Source organism: Trichosurus vulpecula, chromosome 2 (genome assembly GCF_011100635.1).
Source record: "Trichosurus vulpecula isolate mTriVul1 chromosome 2, mTriVul1.pri, whole genome shotgun sequence".
NCBI classification, from domain to species: domain Eukaryota; kingdom Metazoa; phylum Chordata; class Mammalia; order Diprotodontia; family Phalangeridae; genus Trichosurus; species Trichosurus vulpecula.
In genome coordinates, this window is record NC_050574.1 from 219,022,150 (window position 1) to 219,028,133 (window position 5,984).

The window sequence follows — 5,984 nt, forward strand, 5'->3', positions numbered from 1 at the left end:
AAACATTTAGGGTAAAAGGCAACTAATTAAATCAATCAATCCATCCACATTTTATTAAGCATCTACTATGTTTCAAGTACTGTGCTAAGCACTGGGCATACAAGAGAAGGCAAAAGAATGTCTCTGCCCTCAAGAAGTTTACAGTCTAATGGGAAGGACAACAAATGAATATAAGGCAAGCTAAATACAGGATAAATAGGAAATAATTAACAGAGGGAAGTCATTAGAATTAAGAAGAACTGGTAAAGGCTTCCTGTAGAAGATGGAATTTTAGTTGAGACTTAAATGAATCCAAGGAAGCCAAGACATAGAGTTGAGGAGAGTATTCAAGCATGGGGCACAGCCAGAGAAAATGCCCAGAGCCAGGGGATGCAATCATGGAACAGCCAGGAGCCCCAGTGTCACTGGATCAGGATGGAAAATAAGGTGTAAGAAGCCGGGACATGTAGGAAAGGGTTAGGTTATAAAGGATATTGAAAACTATCCTGGAGGTGACAGAGACCCACTGGATTTTACTAAGTAGTGGGGGATGTGTGACATGGTCAGACTAGCACTTTAGAAAAATCACTTTGGTAGCTGAACAAAGGATGGATTGGAGTGGGGGTGAAACTTGAAGCAGGCAGACACACTAGCAGGCTATTTCTGCAGTCCAGGTGTGAGGTAGTAAGGGCCTGTGCTAGAGTGGTGATACTGTCAGAGGAGAAAAGAGGGCATATATGAGAGATGCTACACAGAAGTTGGTGAGCTTTGGCAACAGATTGCATATTGGAGGTGAGAGAAAGTGAAGAGTCAGGGATATTTCCTAGGTTTTGAATTTATGGGACTGGGAGGATGGTGGTGTACTCCAGAGTAACAGGGAAGGTAGGAAGGGGACTGGGTTTAGAGGTAAAGATAGTAAGTTTTCTTTTGGATATATTTAGTTTAAGATGTCTACTGGATATCCAGTTTGACATGTTTGAAAGACATTTGAAAATGCAAAATTAGAAGTCAGAGGAGAGTTTGGGGCAGTATAATTAGATTTGAGGATCATCAGCCTGTTGTTCTTCAGTTGTTTCAGTTGTGTCTGACCCCATTTGGGTCTTAGCAAAGATACTAAAGTGGTTTGCCACTTCCTTCTCCAGCTCATTTTACAGATGAGGAAACTGAGGCAAACAGGGTTAAGTGACTTGCCCAGGGTCACACAGCTAGTAAGTGTCTGAGGCCAGATTTAAACTCAAGAAGGTGAGTCTTCCTAACTCCAGGCGCAGCACTATATCAACTGTGCCACCTAGTTGCATAAAAATTGTAATTAAGTCTGTGGGACCTGAGAAGATCACCAAATAAAGTAGTATAGAAGAAGAAAGAAGAAAGTTAAGGACAGAACCCTGAGGGACACCTACAGTTGTCCCTATGATTATGAGATATGATTTAGGTGAAGATCCAGCAAAAGAAAGGGAAAGATTGGTCAGATAGGAAGAGAATTAGGAGAGAGTGGTGTCCTGAAAACCTAGAGAGAAGAGAGTATCAAGCAATAGAAGTTGATTGACAATGTCAAAAGCTTCAGAGAGGTCATATAGAATGAGGAACAAGAAAAGGCCACTGGATTTGGCAAATTTCATCTTTTACAGCTAGTGACACAGTGGATAGAGTGTTGGACCTGGAGTCAGAAAGAACAGAGTTCAAATCCCACTTCAGAAACTTACTATCTGTGTGACCCTAAGCAAGTCACTTAACCTCTGTCTGCCTTGATTTCTTCAACTGTTAAATGGGGATAATAACAGCAGCCATCTTGCATGGCTATTGTGAGGATCAAATGAGATAACATTTGTAAAGTGCTTAGCACATAGATAAATGCCTAGTCCCTCCTTCCTCTCCCCCTTTACAGTTTCTATCATTTTCTGAGTCAACAGTATTCCTTATTCTTAGTAATACCATGGATGAATTCATTCCCAATAATTGATTATGTTTTATCACATGAATATTTCACTGATAATCCATAAGTTAAAAAAAATTCTTGAGTAGCTCCTGTGTATAATCCATTGGTAGCATCTGGAAGTGGATGACCATGAATGGCTGGGCATTCTTCCAAGTGCTATTCATGTATGAACCTCCATATAGAAGGTAAGCTTCCTGAGGGTAGAGACAACTTCATTTTTGTCTTTATATCCTCTGGGTGTAGCACAGAACCTGGTACCTACCTCTCAGGGTTATTGTGAAGAGGAGACAATATTTGTGGAGCAACTGACAAATCTTAAAGCACTATAGAAGTGCTGGCTATACTAACACATGAATGTAGTTACTATTCTTGTGACTAATCTGCCTCTTTAAGCCTCTTTTGTAATTTTCCGATTCTAATCTCCTGTGGTGTAAGAAACCAGTAGGTGGTTTTTTTTAATTGAAATGAACATCTATGTAGTATCAATAAAGGCCTGGATTTAGTGTTGTCCAAATAATTAATTTTGGTCATTTGCAATCCTATAACCTAAATTCAAAATTGGTTGTGGGGATTAATCTAAAACTAAGCAACTAAGTCTCTCTTGAAATTTCATTGACATTTAAATGTATGTTCATTAAAAAATAAAAACAAAGACAACCTGGATTGGGGTTGGATAGGGGCTTCCACATTGATGAGTTGTTGGGTTGTTGGTATGGTGAACTTCTGTTCAAAATCTAATCTTGGAGTTAAATTATTGTTAAGTTCATTTATAATTTCTAGTGAGAAAAAAATCTATTTCTGCAATGAGCATTCAAGAATAAATCTACATTCTAAGGCTTAATAGGAAGATATGGTTTCTGAAAATGTAAACATTGTATCTTAGAAATAATTTATGCTCCTCGAAGTTGCATATAAGGAACATCTTCCTCTTCTTTCTCTTAAGCTATCAGATATAAAACAATACAATGGCTGTCACAGAGTAGGCACTTAATAAATATTTGTTGGATTAAATTGAATTGAAGAGCTGATATAATTCTATCCAATAAGGTGAGCTGGACATTAGTTTGAAGACTCAGACTTTTTTTTTAAACAATCAGCCTAATTATCAACCTATTTTAAAATAATTTATTCTCATATAAGTTCTTTAACCTGCAAATTCATAGACCTCTTTAAAATTTTTTCCTATAATCTCCTAGTCAAGGAAAACAAAATTTCAGACTAAAGCCATAGTTTCTAGCACTTGCCTTGCCTTTCTATTATGTTGCACGTAATAATTTTCAACTCTGTCCCCTACCCCCACCCCCACCCTGAAGCAACTTGAACTGTGGAGCTGCTATTGTTCTCATGCAGGGCTTGGAAAATTGCTTGGTTTCCATCCACGGGAATATCAAACACCAAGTGTCTGTCTTGAAGAACTCTACAAGGGTCTTAATAGCTTAAAATATCCGAGTCTATCAGTTTCTATGAAATAGTAGGGAAGTTATGTATAGTGTTCAAGTAGGAAATTAGACATACTCAAACTCAGTTTGGCTGTTCCAGATATAACCTATCCAAATTCTAGAAAGTACCTCAAGTTAGATTAAAAATAATGAAGCTAATGAGCATCATACAAACACTATTACTAAATTTGGAAATTATTTTCTAATGCTATGACCAAAATAATTTGAATATTTAAATGAATATGTTGTTTTAAAAAAAATAGATTCACTTTTTTATTAAGATTCTAGAATTTCCCCCTGTACTTGGGGAGATTCTAGCCAGAACACAGAGAGGAAATACTTTCACTTGAACCTAATTGAGTCTTTAACAAACCTTAAGTACCTCCTACCTGTGAGGAAAGGTATAAATTACTATTTCATAACTAATATAAATAAAAAATAAAAAGTGATTCTAAGTTGTGTTTAAGTGCTTTGAGAGAACTGTAGCCTATAAGAGGCCTCAGTTTCCTCCTCTGTAAAATAGGGTTTTGGAATAGATAAGCTTTAAAATGAGCTCTAAATCCTATGGTCTGCGACCTGCATACCTATGTTACATATTAGAGACTTAAAAATTCACATAACTCACTCTATGAAGGATACCCAAACATTTGATCATTCATAATGAAACACGTCTGAGTAGCATTCAAAAGCAAAAGAATCAAGAAACATGATTGAAGCTTCTCTGTTATAAACATATTTGAAAGTTTGAAAGCCATCACTACTATCCACGATTCAAAGCTTTTGTTTAATACAATTATAATTTTTAAATTTGACTATGTTTAGCTATCATAATTTAGAAAGTTTCCAGAAATATTTTCACTAAGGATGAAATTATGCTTATGAAAATTAGTCAAATAGTTAAATTGTTTCTAAATATGGATGGTTAATTCAATCTTAAAAGGCATTTTAGAAAATAAAAATTTAAATGCAAAGAAAAATATATAAAAACATGGAAATTAAATTTGTTAATACCAGTTCGTATGTTGAGACAACTTAAATGGATTCAATATTTTAATTTCATAGTTTATTAACTCAGTATCCCTTTGTCTTTCAATATTTCTACTTGAATATAAAAATGTCATTTAAAAAGATAATACCCATTCTGTGACTTCTTAGTGACTTCTTAGATATTTGTACAAATAATTTATTTTTGGAAAACTTTTCTGCACCTCTGTGTATCTTTTTCAATATCTCTATATGTGTATCATGTGTGAATACATTAGTATTTATTGTACTGTTCTTTTTTTCTCTCTGGGTGCTCTATTTTTTCTGTTATGCTCTTTTTCTTCATGATTCTATATATGTGTATTTGTCTTTCCCTTTCTTTTTCTGTTTTTCTCTCTCTTCCTGTCTTTTTTTCCTCTTCTCCATTGATTAATTAGCTATAATATGAAACTGAAATATACTGGCCAAGATGGCGGCTGGTAAGCACAGACTAGAGTGAGCTCCGTACCCGAGTCCCTCCAAAAACCTATAAAAATGGCTCTGAACCAATTCTAGAACGGCAGAACCCACAGAACAGCAGAGGGAAGCAGGGCTCCAGCCCAGGACAGCCTGGATGGTCTCTGGGTGAGGTCTATTCCACACGGAGCTGGGAGCTGGGAACGGAGTGGAGCAGAGCCCAGCCTGGGCAGTGTGGACGATCCAGACCAGAAGCCGGGCGGAGGGGGCCCTAGCGCCCTGAATATGTGAGCTGTGGCAGTTACCAGACCCCTCGACCCACAAACACCAAAGACTGCTGAGAAGGTTAGTGGGAAAAGCTGCAGGAGTGGAAGGAGTTCGCGGTTCAGCTTCCAGCCCCGGGGGCAGCGGAGGTGGGGCAGCTACAGCTGTTGTTACTTCCGGCTCCAGGCCCACCTGGTGGGAGGAATTAAGTGGCCGATCAGAGCAGGAGTGCAACAGCCTGCTGAAGATCTAAGCCCAGCCTGGACTGGGGGTTCTTGGGGAAGGAGGAGTGCGGGTCTGACAGAGCTGGCACCTCCCCCCCAAACGTAGAACATAGAACTCGTTAGTCTACAAGCAGTCATACCCCACTGAAAAACTCAAGGGTCAAGTTAGTTGGTTGGGAATATGGCCAGGCAGCGAAAACGCGCCCAGATTCAGTCTCAGACTTTGGATTCTTTCTTTGGTGACAAAGAAGACCAAAACATACAGCCTAAAGAAGACAACAAAGTCATAGAGCCTACAACCAAAACCTCCAAGAAAAACATGAACTGGCCCCAGGCCATAGAAGAACTCAAAAAGGATTTGGAAAAGCAAGTTAGAGAAGTAGAGGAAAAATTGGGAAGAGAAATGAGAAGGATGCGAGAAAACCATGAAAAACAAGTCAATGACTTGCTAAAGGAGACCCAAAAAAATACTGAAAAATACACTGAAGAAAACAACACCTTAAAAAACAGACTAACTCAAATGGCAAAAGAGCTCCAAAAGCCAATGAGGAGAAGAATGCCTTGAAAGGCAGAATTAGCCAAATGGAAAAGGAGGTCCAAAAGACCACTGAAGAAAATACTACTTTAAAAATTAGATTGGAGCAAGTGGAAGCTAGTGACTTTATGAGAAATCAGGATATTATAAAACAGAACCAGAGGAAT